Source organism: Ambystoma mexicanum, chromosome 4p, assembly GCF_040938575.1.
Source record: "Ambystoma mexicanum isolate Mex_15411 chromosome 4p, UKY_AmexF1_1, whole genome shotgun sequence".
Lineage (NCBI taxonomy): Eukaryota > Metazoa > Chordata > Amphibia > Caudata > Ambystomatidae > Ambystoma > Ambystoma mexicanum.
In genome coordinates, this window is record NC_090927.1 from 938,180,871 (window position 1) to 938,205,108 (window position 24,238).

Below are 24,238 nucleotides of genomic sequence, written 5' to 3' on the forward strand. Positions count from 1 at the left end.
GCCTTGTGGGCTTTGGCCTGTCCTGGTGGGGGCCAGAGGGACTTAGGCTGATTAGTATTGATGGATGAGCCTGTTCCTGTCTACCCCAAGCACATTCTTTGAAAACAATAATAAGTAATTGCAACATTGAGGGGACAGTGAACTGATGAACTTCCTGAGAACAAGGCTCGTGCAGAGCAGATCTAACGTGTGAATGGCTTGGTCCCTTGATGCGAGAGGCTGAGGGGGCGTGTGCTACAGCCTCACAAGGTGGGGGCATTTGGGCCTAGACATAGATGGCATCTAAGTTAAAATAAAAGATGTAGTTTTAGAATGAAGAGACGGGCGAGATTAGTCAGCTAATTAGCTATGGTATAAGGCTCTGTGCACATGTCATATGAGGGCGGTTATTGCCCGTTTTGATTTTTCCCTTGTGTTCCGTGCTTTGGGGGGGTTGGGATAGGGCCACTTCCTTCCCAACACAAGTCTTGTATAATGCACCGATTAATACTTCCTTTGGTCGTTACAGATGCCCTTTTCCAGCTACTGAAAAATGATCTTTGGTTTTAGGGTATGTACTGGGCAATAGGCCCTTTCAGTCAACACGACACATATTCTATAGCGCCACTCATTACCATGAACGTCCACATTCAGTTAAGACGCACTTAAACATGATTGTGGGACTGGGTATTAACTCAAAAGGAATTTTGCTCCAGAATGTTGTCTTTACTTAGAGGATGATGATATCTTTTAATAGCTTTACAGGATAAACAACACTTGTAAGTCACATACGCTTTGTTATTTTAGTAAATTGCATGACTGTTGTTAGTACACATGATGTGTTCATGTATCTACGCACCATATTAGGGATAGATCAGACTGCAGTGCCCACTTTCCATCTGCTATAGGCTGTTCACAGTTCTAAAGTATAAATATACTCTGGTGTTTCATGTCACAAACTTGTTCACCAATATTTTGCCTGTTTAAAAAATACCATAGCCATCATGGCAGTACCCCAATCTTATACAATGCAGTGTAAGGTACTGCAAACGCATTTTTCTTTTATGCAGCACCCTGATACTGAACACTATCGAAGCTTTTACCCGTTCACGCATATAAACTATTGTTCTACCTATGCTTTTAGTGCCTGTCAATGACATGTCCAGTCAAATTTACTTGTACAACATCTATTGAGACGCAGGGTAATTATTTATTATTTTTATTTATTACATTTGTTATACGCCCAGACCCTGAGGTATCACGGCGTAGTTACAGACAGTTCAATAGTTTACATTCTTCACAATTGTGGGCATGAGGCGTAGTTACAGACCGTTCAAAAAGTTTACATTCTTCACAATTGTGGGCATGAGACGAAATCGTCGCTTAGTTATACAGGCAGTTCAAAATTACATTCTACACAGATGTGGGCTAGATGCGCCAGGAGGTAGGTATGAGCCAGAAGATAGAGGACAATATGGCTGTAATGACCTATGGAGTTTGGGTGTTTAGAATTGGTGGAATAACCAGGTTCTCAGCAATTTTTTAAATAGTTGGTGAGATTATTATTGTTTAGTGTTTGGTGGGAGAGCATTCCAGTGTTTCGGGGCTAGAACTTTGAAGCTGCTGCCCCCAGCTATTGTGCTTTTGAATCTGGGTATAGCAAGGAGATGACTGTTGCTGGATCTGAGCTGTCTGGAGGGAGCTTTGAATGTAATAGTGTTGTAAGATATTTAGGAGATTTATTGGCAATGCATTTGTGTGTGATACATAAGATTTTGAAAAATATTCTTGCCTTGATGGGAAGCCAATGATTATTTTTCCTGATGGTCGAGATCTGCTCATTCTTTTTTATTCCCAGTGCTGCTCAGAGAGCTTTATTCTGCATGAGTTGTATTTTGGTCAGATTAGCATTGGATGTGCCTAGTAGGAGTATGTTACAATAGTCCAACTTGGAGAGTACAACGGCTCTTGCAAGTGTGATGCAGTTTTTAGGTGTGAGGAATTTACGGCTTAGTGAGATGAGCTTGGTGGTGTACGAGGTGGCTGAGGAGAGTGCATTGACTTGTTTGGTCATGGATAAGTTAGCATCTAGGTAAATGCCTAGAGTTTTGACTTGTTTGAGAACTGGGATCGTGGTGCCATTGATGGCGAAAGAGGCATAAGTAGGCTGAAGGGATTTTATTCTAGGGGCGGAACCAATTATGAGTAGCTCAGTTTTATCGTCGTTTAGACAGAGACTATTGTGGGCCATCCAGTTTTGGATGAGAGCATATATTTTGTTGATAAGTAAGGTGTCCTTTTCATAGTTGCCTGATAAGGGGACAAGGATCTGTGTGTCATCAGCGAAGTTGATGTAGAAGACACCCTCTGCATCCAAGGCTGCGAATAATAACTTAGTATAAGCATTGTAGAGGGTGGGGGAGAGGCAGGATTCTTGGGCAACTCCTATGGGGACTGGTATAGGGTCAGCAGAGGCTTTGCCAATCGATACTCCTGAGGTCCTGTCTGCTAGGAAGGATTTGACCCAACTAGTGGCGTCCTTGGAAAAGTTGAAGTTCTTAGTGAGAGTTGCAAAGAGTTAGTCATGGTCGACCAGGTCGAACGCGGTAGAGAGGTCTAAGAGCATTAGGAGACAGAGTTGCCTGCTTCTCTATTAGCCCCATTTGTATTTTCAAGTCTCATTGGGCTGTTCGGTGCTGTGATTGGGTCGAAAGACTGATTGTCGGTCACCCAGTAATTGATTTTGTTCAAGGTGGTTTTGGACTTGAGTGTATGCTATTTTGTCTATTATCTTCAGAAGGAAGGGGACCGTTGTTATGGGGCAGTAGTTGGAGGGGATGGTGGGGTCTAGTATTGGCTTTTTTAGTCAAGGGGTTAGCCAGGCCTTTTTGATTCTGATAGGGACTGTGTTGGAGTTGAAGGAGGCATTGACGAAGTTAGTGATGAGAGGGGTTAATGTGGGTGCGCAAAGTTTAACTAACTGTGGGGGGAAGTTGTCTACTTTGCGATTGGAGGCTTTTAGTTTGGTTATAGTGCCTAGCACTCCTTTTGGGTGATGGGGGTGTAGGGGAAGGGGGTGGAAGGCTTGGTAGTTGGGGCATCCTCAAGGGTGGTGGGTTTTTTACCTACTAGACATTATTTTTTCGCCGCAATTTTGTTTAGTAGTAAAAGTATTTTGGAGGCTAATGCATCTTGGATAGCGGTGCACCAGGTTTTGCTGGCGTTGTCAGGGTATTTAATTTTTAATTTATTTGTGGGCTCTTTTGGTGCGTCTCAATCTCAAGTAAACTTGTTCCTCGTTGAACAAGAAGCTGGTGCATTTGTCTGTTCTTCGGGTTTTAGTGAAGACGGGAGCTAGAGAGTCAATGGTGTTTGCGAAGCAATTTTTGTAGCACTCTGCCAGGTCGGCAGGATCATTGCTGTCTGGGTTAGTGGCTGCAAGCAATGCTTGTAAGGTGGGGGAGAGGTGTTCAGTTGTGAGTTTTTTTATATTCTATCCTCACATTTCATGGACACTATCCTGTTTAATTTCTAAAGACTCCTGCACCTCCTGCAGGTGTAGCACCTTTGCCCAATCATCAAGTTTGTGGAAATGTTGTCTAGACCACTGTTATTTCTCCCTCTCAATAGTGACATATATCTTCCTGAATTGTGTCCTAAATGCCATTCTTTTAATGCAGGTTCAGCACTGTAAAGATAGCTTTGAAGTAAGCACTTAAGATAAGAACATACAGCATGTCAATGTCACAGACACAATACTACACTTGATGCAGTATATAGAGAAGTAGAATAGTGTGACATCAAAAAAGGGTTTTTGGATAAAGATTCAATTTTAGTCAATAGAGGTGAGCATTTCTTTGGGGATTGATCAATGATTTTTTAGAGGTTGATTTCACAGAATAGGATGGGCCATATTGAGAGAGAGAGGAAATGAAACCAATGCAGGTGTCACCTGCAAAAATGTGGGTGATTAGGATTGTTCAGTACTTGAGGGAGTTATGGCCAAAGTAACAACATGTCTCTGCCAGAAATACAAACATCAATGACAAGTACTGCATGGTCCTTGGGAAAAACGTGCATTCATAAATAGGTTAATACGTATTTCTGGTTGCCTGTTTATTTAAATCTCCCTGGACAAGGAACAAGTACATAATTCGCTACAATATACAACTTCTCGAAGGTTCATAAAATACGGAATGTGCTTGTTTACAGCAGGGAAAAAGACAGGAAAGGAACATCCTCTACAGCAAAATACCCTGAGAATTTCAAGGAAGGTATTTCCCATCCCAAAACCAATCCTATCAGTGAGCATCAGCTGTCTGCTGGCATGTTCCATCTAAAGTAGGACAGTGTGGTCTGAATTTAGTGATCAGTGTCATCTACAGGGTAATACAGTTTTCACACTTGAAACTGCATCCTTGCTTGCATATTGGAATCTCTCATCCGTTAAGTGCTCCAAGGACACATCAGCAGATATCCTATCATTTAAACTATTTTCTATATATAGCAAAGGCATGCTATAGATTATGAAACTTGAAGGCGTGGATTAAAACCAATGAGGGAGCCCATTCTGTCTACTTAGGATGTAACACTAGTTCAAGTTAGCATTGATGGGCTTTGTGGGTATGCTCATTGCTAGCCAGTGTCAGTGATCTAATAGAGGCCGAAGACGGCTAAAGGCAGGCAGCAGTATTCACTGAGGGAGCTGCTAGGACAACATTTTTTAAAAAAGAAAACCTAAATAGATAAGGAGGATGTCAACATGTAGCACAAACTGGCATTGATAATAAGACTCCCATCACATTGAACATTACCGTAAAATAGAGCACTTCGTTTAGACCAATTTAGAAGAAAGCAACACACATACTACAATGCACATTATTTTCTTTCTACAGAGACTTCATGCTCGGCATATTATTGGATTAATCTTGAAAGATATGGTTAATACCGTGCAGAACAGCCATTCCTGTCTTTATGCAAATCACCCTTAATATAAAGTGCCAGAAGATCAACATCTGGATATGCTGCTACACAGTGACACTAAGGAACACATGGCAAGCAAATGAAATCAACTAATCAGATCAGTGGAGTTTTTTTTACTAGAGTCAGTATGATCTCCTATCACCTTACAACTCACATCACAGAGACATAAACATGGCAACATGACCCATTCCATTCTGCAGATGCCTGTCCAGAAACACCTTATAATCATAATTTGTCTATTATGGGAAATCATGTGCAATGGTCGCTTGTATAGCACAAAGGCGTAATGTACTTAATATTGAGCGTGAATAAGTCATACTATGAGTTCATTGGCACGCAGAAGGAAAGTGGTGTGGACTCACAAAAGGCTTCCAATGTGAAAAGTCATCTCATCAGGCAAACTATTCCAGCATCCTCTCTCCACTATACTATGCAGCTGACACACATTTAGCCCCCCCCACCCCCCCTGCAAAGCTTTTCCAAGTTATTTCCCTTCTGGTAGACGCTTACACAGTATGCTGCATATGGCCAAAGGCGATTACATTGATACACATCACAGCATCACAATAAAAATCAATAGCATAGCATTCCAATATGATGAAGGGTAATATATGCACGAACACTATTACATTGTTTTCTTCATCCTTTACTCGTTTTTTTAAACTTTTTTTTACTTTTTATTATTTCGACCTCTTGATTTATAGCCCAATACAATGTCAACTCTACAATGTAAAATGGGATAACTGGTTGGGGGGAAACAATCCCACATTTCTGTAGCTACTCCGATGCCAGGTGAGTGGTTTAATTCTAATTCACCAATGATATGTAAACACCCTCTTCCAGGGTGGATATGAGTACACTTTCAATCCAAGAAACCCAAGACACAGTGATGACAGTGAATGCATGTGGAGGCAATATGGCCCCAGGAGAATGTGGGTGAATGGGGCACCACCTTCTGGGACTGTATCAGCAGCATCTTTGGGACCAAAATAGTGTTGGTATATATGAATGCAGCTTCCTTTTTGGGTGAGACAAAAAGAGCAAAATAGGTAAACGACTTAACTGCGGGAGTGGGAGGGCCTCCAATGATGTTTTATGGGAATTCAATACGAACATACACACCCTTAGAACTTAAGGGGTTTAACTTTCAAGTCTTACTTAGAGCTATTATCCCAAACATATTTCATTGGAAAGTTCTGCAGTTTACCAATAGTGGCTTGCAGTGATATCTGTGAATGTTGAGTTGCTCCAAAGGAAAATGAGGCTTGAACGTTACAATGCTCAGATCATGAATAGTACGCAATTTTTCCACTTTTTAACATCCCAAAAATTGGAAGGTGGGGAGGGAAACCATTGAAAGAACACTTTTCAGATAAAACAACTATACACAGTCTCCTCCATTTTTGTTTAATTAACGGCCCTGCATCACAATAGTTCAACAAATCCAGTAAAAGAACATTGTGATAGTTCTAACCGTTAGGAAATCCAGCTCTGTTCTTGGAAAACATCTCTAAATGGAGACCACTAAAAAAACTCTTGCTCTCGGCACCTCCCTCAACACATATAAAATGAAGCTCTGTAAATTACTTTCAGATCAGAATGTAAGAGTGACAATGCTGTATACAGAATGACATCATGTTTGCCTATTGTATTGAATTAAACTAGAACTATCATAATTTAAGACTAATGTGATTATTGTCATTAACAGTCAACACACAGAATTATTGTCGGGTTTTATTTATGTCATTGGTGGTTTTGTATTGTATTAAAACACATATGCCCTCAAGGGCCAGGCTGAATAAAATATAAAATAAAATACAATTTAAAAAAAATAGCCTACAACAAAATATAATCATTCTCCAGAAGGCTACATGCATGTGCACCACCTTTATGTGTTGTGAGACACTTTCCACATGTGTATTTATGCAATTCCTTTGGAGCTGTGCTACCTCCCTCACAATAGAAATGCCTAAATAATGAAAGACGTTGTTAACACGTTTTTAGTTCCAACTTTCAAAATGGCCTCAGAAACATTTTTGCTAAAAGTTAAATCTCATACGTTTTGCAATTCAATTTATATCATTATGTTTCTATATGTTGCTAAGATCTTCATACTCACCTGAATCCAAACGAATCCCTTCAATACCACTGACTTACCAAATAGCAAACAGAAGTGGTACCAACAGCAAATAAAACAGCTAATGTGCAACTACAATCCTCTGATTTAATGTTGTTGGAGGATATGTGTGGCTTTGCATTATTGTATCGTACCCTAAACTATGCACTGATCTTAGGACCAAAATTATGTTTTAGCAACTTATATTCTGAAAAATAAACATCTAATTCCAAGAACTGCCTTCAACATCCATAGAGCCCAATGCATCCTGCTTTCAGGCACACATAGATAAGTAGTATATATTACCATTTCAATGCTGTCTTTTGACAAATATGAGAAGATTGCATCCTCTGACTCCTCATCCTATTCAGGCAGAAAGCAAAACTCGTTGGTAAAATCTAGGTAGCAGAATCTAATAGTGTTACACCTCTACAGTGGTGTTATATGCTTTGCAAAGCAATGATGACAAGGGCCCTCATTACAAGTCAGGCGTTAAGGGTTTAACGGCGCCGTCCACGCCGTTAACCCTTAACGCCTGATTCACACTTTAACGCCTGCTTTTTGCAGGCGTTAAAGTCCAAGGCGCTAAGCGACCTTGGTGCTAATTACGGCACCGTAATTTACGGTGCCGTAATTAGCGCCTTCCCCATCCCCATTATGCCCTATGGGGCAAAAATGGGAATGGGGAAGGGCAAATGGTGAATGGGGAATTACCGCCCCACTCACCTTGGAATGGGGCGGTAATTCTGCCATCCACCATGGGGGAATCCGGCATGGACCATGGTGCTAATAGCCATGTCCACCGCCTGACTTGTAATGAGGGCCAATGTCTCAAATCATTCTTTAAACTAAATGCTAGTGAAACGATCCAATCCAATGAACCTACAGGGTGTATTATAATACAACAAATCTGTTCATACTGTTGCATTGTCACATACGCATTTTCCACAATTAAAATAACATAAGATAACATAACAGGTGTATTTGGCGAGTGCACGTTCACCCTCAGAGGGGTATATTTGCACTATTGATAGATAACAGATGTTTATTGTGTTTACCATGACATTTATGTCATCTTTATCCATTATTGAGTACGAAAACGAACCAAATGAAAATAGTAAAATTCTTCATGGCGAGGGGCATAGTCTTCCTTTTACAAATCGGCATAGCATTTCATGAATGCCTTATTTATGGAAGACCTAAGAGCTTAATTTACTAATAACTCGGTCTGGTCAAGGTAGCACCCTACCTAATACCCTGTTGCGTCTCTGGCTCTGATTGATTGTGAGAAAATACAATTTTTCTAGCTGAGAACTATACGGACTCATCACAAGTTGGGCGACAGCCCTTAAATGTGGCAGTTACGCTATTACCACTCCATTTAAGGGTCCTTCCAATTGCGAGTCTGGCAGCATTTACCGTGAGCCTGAAGGTCGGGGTAAAAGCGTCAACAATGCCATTTTCGGGCGCAATCATTGCAGCGCTATATGTGCGCGCTAATTGTGCTGAAAATGCCCCATTGGGTCCGTTAACTTGATCTTGCACTAACGCTGGACCGGTTGGTGGTAACGCTATTAGCCTGGGCAGTATCTAATAATCACTCTCCTCGTCATCACTGATTTGAAGGCTGCACAGATAAGATATATTGTCCACTTCCAGATGGTTTACATAAATATTTTTTTTCTTTTGGCTCTGAGTCATATTGATGTCGATTTATGTCGAAAATCGTGTTTCAAAGCATAAATGAACGTTCATTTTGCATAGCAAGAATTGTGCACGTGAAAAACCTCATACAAGAACAATAAGTCATGTGAACAACACTCATAGCTCCTTTGTGAAGCCGAAGCCAATGATTCATAGTAGAGCCTGACAGGTCCTTTTGTGTGAGTTTTCATTAGTACTGCAGATGATAGCTTTTTATGAGTGCATACTGGCCTGTGTTGCTTCGAAGATACCCTATCAAGCCTCTACCCCATGTGATCAGTTTAGATTTGTATCATTTTAAAACCCACATTTTTGCATTTAATTCAAGCTTTTTTTCTGTAATTCCGCCAAGCCTAAGTACATGATGCTATTGTTGTGCTGCGTTGAATGTGTTCCTTTGACTGCTAGTCCAGTTTATCTGTTATCCAGATGACTGAGTGAATGTCCATGGTGCCCAGACCCACCCCCCCCCACGAGGAATGGGTTTTCCTATATGTTGAACAGTAATTTAGGTTATCAGATAATCTGGTACAGGGGTCATAGTCACGTTCATTTAGGGTACCCGACCCGTGTTTTTTTTAAAAATATTTAAACACTGAATTAAAGCTTTGCTCCAAAAGAAAATAGTTCTCCACTTCTTATCTTCACTGGGCCTTTACTTGCATTGTGTGTCACCGTCAATATTTCAGCTCGGGATTCCTTTTCTTCTGGGGTGAGGATGCTAGGATCCTAACCTCCTCTTTTCCTTTTCGGGTGGGATGGGACTGGTGCCCTCCCCTCCTTTACTTTATTTTATTTATTTATTTATTTATTTTAGCATTTGTAGAGCGCACTACAGCCCACAGGCAACGAAGCGCTATAAGGACATTTTAAGAAGGCTTGCTTGAGGGTTACAGTAAGCGGCCCCAAAAGGTATGTTTAAATTCTCTTATGTGCATTTGCATGGTTACAGACGATACAAATTGATCGTTACAGTTGGTTACTAATATTCTTGTCTAGGTATATGGGGCCTCATTACACGTTGTCCGGTAAAAATCGGAATTTTATGGCATGGTGCTATTAGCGTGACCGCCCTCGCAAGAGGCCGCTAATAGCGTCCCATTACGAGTTTGCGGACACGAGCATAGGGCCATGCCGTAAAAGTCCATACCGCCATGCCGCAAAAGTCCCCAAAATGCCCCTTACCGGCTTCGACCAAAGTGCTGATAGCACCTCCGCCCCCACGCTAAATGCAAATAGCGGTCCCCGCTATTAGCGGTCACCGTAAAAAAGCGGAACCGGAAATAGCGTCATTGCACAGGAACGGGAAGGAGCATGGCGGCCATCTTTAAAAACACAATCCATTGCCATCCTCTGCATCCAGGACCTCTTTCTGGAGAACTCCGACAAGAAATCATCCAGGAAAGCCCGAAGATGCCGAAGGCGCTAATAAAATCTTCAGATCTTCAACGGAAAGAAAAATTCTCAAATGAGGAGCTGATCATGTTGACCGGGACACTTGCAGCTAATGCTGAAGTTGTTTTCGCCAATGTTATGCGGCGGGAGGCCATCAATAAGAAAAAGGCCATCTGGGCCGAAGTTGCCCGCAAAGTCAGTGCGGTGGGCATTACCACCCGCAGTATCAAGGACTGCCGCAAGAGGTGGGACGACCTCCGGGTCCGTGTGCGGAACATACTAATGGCCAACCGTAACCCGGCAATGGCCACAGGAGGTGGCGCAGATTCCCCGTTGAAGCTGAAGGAGTGGGAGGAGACATTTGCCTCCACAATTGGACTCGAATCCATAGAGGGAGTCGGAGATGTGGAGCATGGTGTGGCCATTTCATCTGATGGAGGTGAGTGTATACATCAAACAATGCACAGTGAAGGGTGAGGGGTCCCCCAAATATGTGTCCATGACCAGGCCATTGATCTAGCCACACACATACATGCATGCATCACCATATGCACGTGCAACAGAGACCCATCCATGCATGACCAACCCAACATCCCTATTACTAGAATCAATGATAAAGAGGCCCCAATGCATAGAGCAGCGTGACGTGAACATTCTGCATAAGGCACCTAGAACCATTAACGTTGATATACCCTATTTTTGTCCTCTACAGGATCACCGACAGACACTGAAGGCACATGCACTGCAACACGTACCCCCCCAGCAGCCAAAAAGGCCAGGATGAATGAGAAAGGTGACACCGCCACCACTTCTAGGGGAACTGGGAGGAGAGTCCATCAGCAGAGGCCCAAAGGCAGCAGGAGCACCAGTTCCACACAGCCTGAGGGCACGGCTGCTGATATTGCTGAACCCACGCCAGTGTGCCCCATCATAGGTGAAATGCGCACGGAGGGCACGCACTCTGCAGCCACCAGTTCTACTGGTGAGGCAGCAGCCACCGCACTGCTCACTGACGAGGAGGACGCATTTGACATTCTAGAACAAAGCCATTCCCCCAGCCCGACACATTCCATTGCGCAAAGTCCAAGGGCAACGTCCAGATCAGGTAGCCATGGAGCACATGAAACCCACACCGTTGAAGGGGCATGGAGCCCTCAGGTGTCCTCACCTGACGCCAGAGGCACGGACCAGGACGCAGCAGCCAGCCCAACATCACATACCACCCAACCTGACCTTGCAACCATCAGCCGGAGGCAGGAAGACATTAATGCGCTGGTCGCCCAGCATGTGGCCGAGACAGGCCGTCTGAGGGATGACGTCAGCAAATATTGAGGCCAAACAAGGGAGGCCATTGAGGCCTGCACTGACAGGATCTGCCAGGAAATGGGCCAACTCTGCCAGGCCATTAACCGTATTGGGGACATCATGGAGCAGCAATACCAACCCCCAACACGGGATCAACCGGGCACCTCCTCCTCGGGTTCCCAGCAGACAAGCCCCCTGCGCCGCTCTCTGTGCAACCTGAGGCGCCCCACATCACAACCACCCAATGGCGGAGGAGGCCCTGTGGCTTAGGTCCAGCAAGGACTAGGTGGCACATGTTGAGCAGGGCACATAGACACTATAAGGCTCACATGGGGGTGTTGTGGGGGGAGGGGGAGAGGGTGTTTTTGGGGGTGTTCTGGGGGAGAGGGTGTTCTTGGGGGTGTTGTGGGGGGAGGGGGGAGAGGGTGTTTTTGGGGGTGTTGTGGGGGGAGGGGGAGAGGGTGTTTTTGGGGGTGGGGGGAGAGGGTGTTCTTGGGGGTGTTGTGGGGGAGGGGGAGAGATTGTTCTTGGGGGTGTTATGGGGAGGAGGGAGAGGGTGTTCTTGGAGGTGTTGTGGGGGGAGGGGGGAAGGGGCGTATGGAAAGTTGGGGTCATGCACATTTTTATCACATTATGTTCACAATACACTGTTCGGAAGTTGAAAACCAGGCGTCGTCTCCATCATTGTGTATGTGTCATTTTTTGTGGACAGGGTCCTTTGTGGGCCTCATAACATGCACCAGGGCAACAATACCCATCTCCATCCATGTAATTTTACCTTTGTACCTGATGAAATTCCTGATTCAGATGCTGACGCACATCGTGTGCCTCCTTGACATCGCCTCTTGCATGTCCTGCCGGAGCATTTCACCCATACTCAGCCCCATCCACATCATCCTCATCTGGTGGTTGCATGTCAATGTCAAGTGGCATTGGCACATTCCATCAGATGCACATTTTGTGATGCTCTACACAAGCCATGGTTGTCTTTGCCACTTTGTCACGGCCATACAGGAGAACCTCACCCAGGCCACTTAGGCACCAGCGCACTGTCATTGGAAGGCCGAATGACGGCTCTATCACGACGCGGGTACGGGTATGTGTAATATTGTAGTCCTCTTCCTGCTGGTTCTGTGGGTTCCGTACAGGGGTTAGGAGCCACCTCTTCAGTGGATAGCTGGCATCGCCTGTATGGTGTGAGGAATGGGCACCTGTTACGGGTCACCTCTGGTGCGGCCTGTTGTTGTTGGTGCTGCACTGCAATCATGTACTGAAGCCCATGTCATGATGGTGGTATTGGGACCATCTTTGTGTGGGAAGGGGTGTGGGAAGGGGTGTGGTGTGCTCTTTTGTGCTGTGTGTCTCCATTGCCTCCACCTGTGCTGATTGTGTCCATCTGTGACAGATGGGAACACTGCTCAGGTCTCTTAACGGGTGCTTTTAGATGCCGTTATTTGCACCATGCCGGTAAGGGGGTTTTGGGGTCTTTTCCATGCCGCTAATGCCATGTCCGCATGGCTTGAGATGGCGTGATATTAGCGCCATGGCGCTATTTCCGGTAGGGGGGTCGCGCACAAGGCCTTGCTGCTATTAGTAGCACCGTACCTACCAGGTCCGCTAATAGCGGTGGGCCAGGGTCATGATTGGATTGGTAAATTACCGGTACCGGTAATTCTTTACCGGTACCGGTATTCCCTTACCGGACAACGTGTAATGAGGCCCATAGTCTCATATACATGGTGAATACAGTAATAATGCATACCTAGAATGACGGGCTCTTTAGATGAAGAGCTTGGTTTTTAAGGCCTTGCGGAAGGCCGTGTGTGAGTCGATTGGTCTAATCTGGGCTGGGAGGTTGTTCCATAGGGTAGCCGCCATAGTGGGGAAGCTGGTGCCTCCTGCACGCACTCTCTGTGTGTGTGGAACAGTGATGCGGTTGGCATATGCTGCCCTTGAGGGTCTGGCGACGGTTTGTCTAGTTATCCTCTGTGTCAGATAGGGAGGGGCTTGGTCGTGAAGACACTTATGTGTAAGGGCCAAGGTTTTGAAGACCACCCTTTCCTTGATGGGAAGCCAGTGTACCTGCTTTCTGATCCCTGAGATGTGTTCCTTGCGAGAGGTGCCAGTAGCAGCTCTTACGGCATTCTTTTTGGCAATCTGGATTTTGGCAAGGTTTTTTTGGGAGGTTCCAATGAACAGAGCATTGCAATAATCCAGTCTAGACTGGAATTAACATTAAGTTACTTAACTAAGAGGGAGGGTTTGAAAGGCTGGCTTACTATACCATTGTGGCACAATTAATGTTGCTTATTCTTCTTTAAATCCAATCCAATCCAATATTTTGAATCTAAACCTAGCATTCATAATTAAGACACTGTATTTATCTATTTATTAATAGCCAAACAATCATCCTTTCATATAAACATCCCTACTTACCTTTCTGTCGCAGGTTCCATTTTAAGTCTTTTCAGAAGGAGGAACTGATTCCTCAATCTAATTATGGGCTGTTCAGTCATGACAGGTATTCAGCTGCTTCACATGTGCACAGCTTTTCTCTGTCTGTTCCCATTCGGCATCTCGAATTCGTAGGCAACCAGAGAAATCTTATCTATGATGTGATAGACCCCTGACCAACATGGAAGGAATTTGCACACTTTTCGACTTATTCCTAAGTAGTAAAGGGTTTGATCAATGCCTGCACCTGTCTTCGCTAAAACAAATGTTGAGGCAAGGCAATTTTTCTATCCGTCATGAGTTTGAAAAAAGATGTCTTAGTAGCAGAAGTAGGGTTAGACCTCAAAGCTATCAGGGCTAGTGGTCATTGTAAATCCCAACTGGGTCCAGAATCCACCACATGCCTCTTTGAAGTTCCCACTAAGGTTTTATTGCATTGCTTGCCCCACCTTGCTGAATGCCAGGTGGTTGGTAACATCTCTCCCGTCCTGGGAGGATAGCTCAGTGGGAACGTGCTCGCCTTGGAAACAAGATGGCACAAAGCAACACAGGTTCGATCCCTGTGCCCGTGCTTAGAAACCTCTGTTTAATGATTGCATTATAAATACACATTAATTTCCTGTAACAGCGCCTGATGCTCCCGGGCTGTATGACCGCTTTAAAAATGCAAATAAATATGTTACCTTCATTGTACTCCTAGTATTTCCCATATCTTAGCCATTATCTCACTAGTGAAACAACTACCCAGGTTTGGCTCAATCCTTTGAAGAATGCCAAATGAGAAAAGATGTTGATTAATAAAGAATCTGCAGTTTCCACCGTGCAATTTGGGCTAAGAGATATTCAATCAATTAGGTAAAGAGGCATCTGTTAGCAAAGATTCCTCTTTACTGCAAAATTCCTTACATTTCTATGGACTCCCAGAATGTTTGCTTATTTTGTTATCTGAGCTGTTCTGTTTACAGTGCATTGAAACCTTAAGATTCACTACACTGGCTTTTGCTCATCTGCTATGGGGAAACTGACATGTCCTTCACGGCACTACTTGGAAACATTTTTTCCCTTCTTCTTGTTACTTTGTTACTACTTTTAGTAACTTGATATCACTTGTGGTAACTTTGTATCATTGTAGAATGCATCTTACAATGCAGTACAAAGGGGTAAACTTTTTGATTTGTCCTCAACTAACACTCAGAGGATTTTTCGTTACACTAGGTGTGGTGAATGAACAAGCTGTTGGCAGCAGTTACTTTTTCCTACTTTTTGGGACTTTTCGTATTAGCTTTACCGCGTTTACCAAACTTGGCTACTAACTGTGGCTACTGGTCAAACATGGCCATGCCACAAGGTTTTTCGCTTGTCCTTTGGCCATCATGTCTTTTACCCTTCTTCCTCACTTGATAGGCCGGGAAAATCCTTATATGGACTTCCAGTGCACAGGAAAGCAGAGGCTTTTGGTGGGCTAATGGAGGGCTATGTTTGTTTGCTGCCTGGAAGTCGACTGGGACTGTTTTATCCCAATCTAAATACTGGTGCCAGTTTGTCTGGGTGGAGTGAATGAGTTTTACCACCAGTGGTCCTGATTGGATCACTGCTAGGGTGTGTGTGTAGGGCAGATCTGTCATTGTTTAGTGGGAGCTGCTGGTCTTACCTGGCTTGTTGGATAAGAAGAGGACCCCTGCACCCACTCTGGAGAGCTCCTGGAAGAAACTGAAGGAGACAAGACTCCCATCCAGCTACCAGACTTGCGGGGAGACCATGGACTTGTTGAAAGAAGGCTTGGTGACCAACATCTGCTGCTACCAAAGTAGAGCCCTGACCTGTAGAAGATCTCCAGCAGTCCTGTGAATGAGCTGTGACCTTTGTAGTGGAGGGAACATACATTATAGATGTTAGCTCGAGTCCTGGAAAGAAGAGCCCTCAGAAGTGCACCAGGACTGCCCTGTGGCTGGCCAGCTCTGAGGTTGGGCTACCGTGCTGCAAATGTCGGTGTTCCGAGTTGAGACCTGGAACTTTGGAGATCCTCAGCTTAGCCTATAAGACTTACCTCTGCAGAGTTTTGTGGTCTTAGTAGCAAGGGGACCCAAAATAGGAGGGAAAGTCTGATCGCGACAAGTGAGGCTTTTTGCGTCACCGTGCATTGGTGGTCATTGTTTGAAATTGGTTACTTGTGTCCATTCTCGTCCTGAGAGGGGCCCCACATCAACTGTTGCTGCATTTTTCCACTGGGAGTCCTTGCACCAGCATCACACAATGACTGGAGATCTATTTGAATCTACAACCCCTGGGGATCAAAGACTGAGGCTGATGCTGGGAAAGCAACCTCAGACCCTCTTCAACTGACCTGCCAAGTCACATGAAGAATCGGAGTACAGGTGTTGAGTTATAAAGATACTTACCTCCCCCCTAACTCCCCTTTAAAAGTTTGATAACTTTTACAAAACATTTCAAACACTGTGGCATTGCCAATGCTTGTTCACACAAACACTCTGAAGGTTGGAAACAGATTTGTTAGATAGTTTAACTTGTCCCTTAATACTTGGAACTGTTCACTGGACCCTCGAGAGCCTACCCTAATTTTGTCCAGCTTCACAAACTGTGGAAACCTTGAACCTTTGGGCACAAGGCTCAAGACAATTTAGGGTTGGATCTCTGAAGTTAGGGGTGATTCTATGTGGACTTGTTGTGCTAATACTAATCTGGAACTTTATTTGCAGGGGTTTGATATATATTTTGCCCTACTCCTTTAATTGTATATATGTATCTAATGTTCAGACTTCTGTGATGATATTAGCTGTTAGTGGTCGTTTTTCACTGTGTATGTTGGCCATAAGTAAAGAAGTATTTGTATACCTGATTGTCTAAGTTTAATCTTTGACTGCTGAACTGTGTGTACTCTTTGTGGATCCCTTACAAGCTCAACAACTCTTGAGGCTTAGACTAGACCACTCAGACCTTGAACTGGTTTGGCTACAGTTCCACAGAGTTGTCCCTGTCACAATATAGGTTGGCCTTCTATACATCTGTTCCCCCAGACACAGTATAGAAAATAAGTCCCAACAGCATCTAAATGTCAACATATACTTTTATGCTGTGGGCAGAACGAACCACTGGACCAATGAAGTTGATCTGCAATCTGACCAGAGTAATGTCATTCCTCTCTTTTGTACAGGAGCTAAATTAGCTATCGAAATCGGTTGTAATTGAGCACACAATTGACACCATTTAAAATACATAAATAAAGAGGGTCTGGGAGCCCCTCTACTGAGAATGAACACAGCCAAATAACATGTTCTCTAGCAAGGTGCCCCCGTGGGAGGGCCTACAACCACGTTTAAGCTTACCGTATATTTAGCAGAGAAGACATTTCCATTTGCATATCAGTCTGGTCCCACCCCTTTGGGAAGTCCAGCAACAAAATGAAGAAGAGTACCAATCGCAACCCCAGACACGTGCTTCAGCCTGGTTGGGCCTCATCAGTGAGGTGAAGATGCCCCTCTTTAATTACTGGAGTCACTTTTTGTTTATAGAATTGTATTACGATAGTGAAACAAAGTGACCTCCTTAGTCTTCAGGTAAGTTCCTTTAAGCTTTATTGGCATCTTCTTCAGTTACATTAGCTGAACTTCTTAGGATCTGTTACATAGGTCAGGCAGAATAGACACTGGCACCCATAACCCAGGCACAGGTTCTCTCTAACTGCCTGGGCTAGGAACTCTCATCACCAACATTCTCTCATCCACTCAATAACATACTACATGACATCACAAGCATCCACCTATACTCACAAGCACATTACAAGTGATAGCATATGCAAACTTCCCAAATCTGGCCTGAACGATCTTTCTTTGGGAGGCTAATGTATGCATGTTCGCTATCAGTTCTACTTTAAATGTTTTTTCCGTCCGGTTATTATTAATATTTTGACCAAAGTACTTGTATTCATTTACTAATGTAAATAAGGCATTTCTTAAAGTACACGCAAATGTATTGTTACTTTGCCTATTTTTATAGTATATGGTCATAATATTAGATTTCTGGGGATTTACTAGTAATCAATTTTTTTCCGCAAAGGCATCCAGGTTTTTTATTTTCTTTTTAAGCCGATTTGTGTTTGCTCAATTGTCACAAGATCGTTTGTGTAAAATAGCCATGCAACAGTCTTGGATCCGACTTTTGCCCAAATTAATATTTATATCTTTAATATAAAACATTAAAAGAAATTGAAGTGAAGCTGCAGCCTTGCTTCAACCCATGATTAGTCAAAATTGATTTTGAGAGTAAGCCAACTTGTTTTAATTTAACTTCTAATGAGGTGCCAGAATAAAACTGATATATCGAATATAAAAAGTGTAGCAGGTACCCAGCTTTTCTCAATTTTTCCCATAATTTACTGTTTGAGACTGTATCAAATGTTTGTTTAAAATCAATGAAAGCATTTTAAAATCGGTAATAAAAAGAGGTTTATTGATGTGCCACACCTTTTACAAAGCCTGATTGGTGTTTGTTCAGCATATCAGCCCTGTTAAGCCAATGTCTGAAGTCTCTCAGTATTATCCTGGCAAACACTTTTCCTGGGATATCTAAGAGCACGATTGGCAGGTAATTAGCTGGATTGTTTCTATTGCCTTTTTGGAATACTCGGATTATTATCGATTTTTTCCACGAGAGCGGGATCACCTAATTCTTTATTATTCTGGTAAAAATTATTTCTAAAATGTCCACCCATTAGACCGGTTGTCTAATTTGTTTGGTGGGTTTCCAATATAGATTCTTAAAGTGATGGTTCCAAGCTTGTTCATTTACTGTGTTTGATAAGGTCGAGCTTGAAGCACTCTGGAGATTATCATTTTGAAGACTTCATTTCCTTGCACTAGATTTATTTGTCATAGCCTTTAGCATTTCTTCTCCACCTTTTTGCATTTTGTTCAGAAGGTTATGTTTAAGTGCATTTTTATATTGGGTATGCAGCCTCATTCTAGGTTTGGGGTGGTCTTCTACTGATAGGTACTTAAATTGATTATTTTTTTGTCTAAATTGACTTTTTAATCTGTGAATCTCCCCATCATATGTCTATTTATGTTTGAACATAGTTTGTTTATTTGTAGACTGACTTTCCAATACGAGCTTCAAGAATTGTAAATAATCATGTTTTATCCCTGCGCCATATTCTTTATTGTTCTGGTTTAATTGCAACTTTAAATTCTTTTGTTTTTTTGTTCTCCACTTAATCCTATTTGGGCCAGATTGAGGGCTATCACATCTTTATAGTGAGTTTAGCTCTGCATAGTTTTGGTCTCTATCTTGATTTTCATGATATTATGGACACATGCTTGGGTCTTGATTATTGTGAAATCTTGGATAGTATACAGAGCATGTGCTCATATAAATACATAATTTGTTACTGAATTAGATACACCTCTTTTCCACTTCGGATTTGGGGGTATGTCCCCTGGCACCATTCCATTAAGCATTAAAAGATTTCTCTCTTTCATCAACTTGGACCATTTGGTAGCTCTCTCTGGAAGTGGTCGGGTTTTGTTCGGAATACACTTTATGTTCAGATCCACAGCCAACTATTGTTATTTGTACTTTTGTTCTTCTGGAGAAATTAGATCCAGCATTTGACTTATTAGATAGGTACATTTATCATCTTGAATTGTTAATGAGTTCCAATAAACATTTAATAAAGCCAAACTGTCGCTCGGCCCTCTATTAGAAGGAAAAGGAATCAGTTTTGTTAACTGGATGCCAGGGTGTGGCAAAGCCCATGTTTCTAGATAGTAACCCGACCCAATCTCAACAGCAGTCAGGAGTCCAACAGCTGCCAACCTTCAGCCTTTTTTACTGCTGGTATCCACATTACCTCGTGGTTTGGCCATATCGGCAGAGTTTGTATCCATGTCTCCTGTAGCAGTACCACTTGGGCTGTTGAGATTGGTTTCAAGGGTTCCAGATTCAATAAATGAGAGAATCCTCTGGTTTTCCACACTACTATAGAGAGGGTTTGAGTTGGCAATTTGACTTGGCATTAGGGCAGCTACCTGTGTTTTGTGTCTTTGCACACTTTAGTTAGCCATGTCCAATTTGTTTCTTTAGTTTCTAGCTGTTCATTATAATATACTTCTCTGGTTACGGTGCCTCTCGTTCCCTCTCATGTAATATATAAAGGATCAATTTTGGGGATCAGACTTCTTTCTTCATTAGTTCTCCTCTCACTTACTCTGCGATTTACACTACCCCTGTCTCATTCCCTTTGACCAGTTTGCTCTTTTGTGTAGTTCTTCAAATGGTATGAATAACTTCTGGGTCTTTTCTTTTCCTCTTGTGTATACATCTCAAACCCATACTCACTCATTTTATCCTTTGTTGACCATATAAGTTCTTTGAACATTTGAGATAAAACTTGTAACTGAACAGTATCCATTTTATGGGTTAAAACAAACCTAATCACTTTTATATTATGAGACTGTTTGTTTAGTATTTATTGTGCGTGACAGACCAGAGGGTATCAGGGCGCAGGAGAGTCAGAAAGCATACAGCTTAGTGCAACGGTTACAGGTTACAAGGTGTCAACAGTGAACAGAAGATTAACAATCCAACAATTTAACAATTAACAATATTTAAATAACAGTTGTAAACAGGATCATAATGTATATACAAGCAAGATCAAATGTGTGCATTCATTTGTCATTTGTCTCTATTAGCCATCTGATCAAGTTTTGCCTAAATTTGGTGAAGGATTGTTCCATTCTCAATGTGGTAGGTAGCTCGTTCCACAGTTGGGCTGCTTTGACTCGGAAGCTGGAGCCTCCAATAGTGGAAAATTTGAATCGGGGTACCTGGATGCGATTGGTGTTTGCTAGTCTCGTCAGTCTAGTAGATGCTGTTCTAGAGAATCTATCTACTAGGTATTGTGGGGCTTTGTTGTTTAGACATTTGTGTGTGAGGGAAGCAGTTTTAAGTCTAATTTTCTCATAAGTGGAAAGCCATCTGTGCTTCCTTCTTGTTTCAGAGATATGTTTTCTCTAAGGGATATTCAGTGCGGCTCAGAGAACATTATTTTGCTGTATCTGTATTTTGTTAATAGTAGATTTGGTCGCTCCAATGTAAAGGGCATTGCAGTAATCTAGTTTGGATATGATCAGAGCTCTGGCTAAGGTCATGCAACAGTACGGGGATAGGAATTGTTTGCCCGATCTAATTTATTTGCATGTATATGCTGTAGATGAGGCTAGAGTATTTACCTGCTTGGTAAATGATAGAGTGGAGTATAAGTATAGGCCTAGCATTTTTACTTCCTTTGCTACTTGAATAAGGTTCTCATCAATAATGAAGGAAGAGTAGTTTGCTCCTAGTCTGTTAAGAATGGGTGTGGTGCCCAGTATGAGAAGCTCTCTTTTATCATTGTTCAGGCAGAGACCATGGGTGGCCATCCATGCCTGAACGATGCTGTAGATTCTGTTCACCATTGCTAAGTCCTTGCTGTAGTCCCTGGTAAGTGGGAGGAGGATCTGGGTATCGTCTGAATAATTAGTGTAGGTGATACCCAGATGGTCGAAGTCATCAAACAGAGGCTTAGTGAAGATATTATATAGTGTTGGTGAAACACAGGAGTCTTGGGGCACTCCACAAGTGATGGGGATGGGGTCGGCAGCTGCAGATGGTGAGAAAACCCTCATGGTGCGGTCACTAAGGAATGATTGAATCCACGCTATTGCCTCACTGGAGAAGTGGGCTGCTGAATCCAAATGGCTGCATAAGACTTTGTGATCCACTAGGTCGAACGCCGCAAATAGGTCTAGTAGGAGAAGTAGTGCAGGTTTTCCATTGTCTCTTAATTTATCTATTTGGGTTTTAAGATCAATAAGTGCAGTTTCGGTACCATGTAAGGACGGAAGCCGGATTGACGAGAGCCTAATAACTGGTTAAGTTCTATGAAGTTCTGGATTTGGATATATGCCACCTTGTCCAGAATATTCAGCAAGAACGGCACCATTTTAAACAGTCTATAATTAGTAGGTATAGCCGGGTCTAAAGTTTGCTTCTTGAGGAGTGGCAGTACCCACGATTCCTTTAGGTTGCTAGGAATGGTGCCCGTAGTGAAGGAGGCATTGATCAACTTGGTGATAAATGGTGCTAGCTCCCTGGCGGCATCTTTGATCAGTTGTGGTGGGCATAGATCGCCTTTGAAGTTAAATGGTTTGAGTAGGGTTGAGTAGGGGTAGAGATATTGCAGTTATGATCGGCAACCCAATCTAAAATTCTCCCTTTGTTGTGAATTGGCTCATTCACTCTTTGGATGAAGTCAAGTTCTGTCAGAATGTTGGTTGCTGTGGTGGCTTGCAGGTGATTGGTGTCATTGAAACCTGTATTGAAATCACCAAGCAGTAATGTTTGGGATGTATCTTTTAGGTTTTCTCAGAGAATGGTGGATAGGTCTTCTATGAAGTTCTTGATAGGACCAGGGGGTCTATATATCAGGTGGATGTTCAGCGTTTGGGAGTTGGCTGTAGGTATTTTAATTGACATTATTTCACAAGATTCAACGTCAGGGGAAGGAGCTACTCTCATGCCAAGCTTAGTTTTCTCGATGATGGCTAGGCCACCGCCTCGAGCTTCACATCTATCCACTCTGAGGATGGTATAGTTGTTCGGAATGGCTAAGGACAGTGCTGGGCCAGATGCCTCATGGAGCCAGGATTCTGTGAGAGCTAGGAAGTCGTAATCTTCAGTGGAGATGACTTCAGATATTTCTATAGCGACTAATGATCTTGCATTTATTAAGACACCTTTAAGTTTGGGTATAGACTTAACTGGAAGAGGTGGGCTGGTACTTATTGGAGCTGCTGGGTGGCTAAGAGTTCTACTTCTTTTTACCTGTGGGTTATTGTGGCTATTGTAGTTATAGTGATTAGATTTAGGTGTAGGTTTGAGGGCAGTTTTGGTTCGGAAGGTGTTGGTCTCATATCTGATAAGTGGATCAAATATTCTGGGTAGTCGTGCCCGTAGTCTAGCATTTCTAAAAGCTGTATTACAAGGTGTAGTTTGGTGTGGTAAGTTATGCTGATGGCTGAATGGTTTAAGAGGCGGTAAGTCGTTTTTGAAGGTGTCTGTTATTCCGCCTGATGAAGACATTTTGTAGCATAACACTAGTGTGAGTAAGGTGCACAGGTGTACTAAATTGGCCAATACAAGGTACATGGTGTAGAATGTGATGTCCAGTAGGTAGGTGAAGGTGGGGGGGGGTCTAGGATCTGAGAGTAATGGGCAAATAGAGTAGAAAACCACAGGTGTGTTAACAACAGGTTCAATTAAACAGTTACTTGGATTTAGGCTATGGGCACACCTAGATTCGAACCTCAAAATGCAGCAGAGTCCACAGTTATCTAAACATTTATCTGAACAATCATCTAAGCTTAGGCGTGGGTGCACCTAGGTTCGAATTTCAATAAATGTAGCAGAATCCACAGTTAAAAGACTACTCATAGCCATCACATTTATATAGCAAGCCCTGAACAATTATCTAAGCTAGGCTGTAGGCACACCTAGGTTCGGAATTCCAGAAAGACCACAAAAATTCATAATTACTGTCTGATCATAGAGATCACGGTTGAGTAACAGGGCCCTATATTCAAAGGTCCGAGTATATAGGCAAATCTGAGGGTAAACTCTAATGGCTGTGAGCTCAAAGGGTATACAGGCCTATTTTGGAATACCAAAGGTCTATGTTCCAAAGTTAACAGATTTGATAGAAGTTACATTCCGTGAGTAAGTTCCATAGGTGGCATATATTGTACAGTGTTAAAGCCTTAGGCAAAAATGCAAAGTGAATCGGGCGTGATGCAGGTATTGTAAGATGCATATAAGCAAGCATGAGAAGCGGCTACAGGATTTATCATTCAAACATAGTGGTTAAATGTACGTTTCGGGTCTTATATGCAGCAAAAAATGCAGTACAATATGAACAGCGCAGATATCCTGCCGACGGAAGTTGTGAGCAATAATATATGAATTAATGCATTAAAGACAGCATAACATTGTACATGTGTATACATAGAGGCATATATATAACAGAGACAATAGTGCGGATGTATTGGTAAAGTGGGAGGTGCTGCACTTGAAGCTGAAAGTTAGTCACTGGCTCATTATGGAGAGGCTGTGATGTGTAGAAAGTATTACCTTTAGTTTGAGAAACTGGCAAAGGGCTGCCCTGGGCTCTGGACAGCCTCCGACAGGCGTTGCCCTAGGTGTAGGCCCTTTGTGTGGGAGGCCCGGCTATCGCCTTTCGGTTGCACGAGT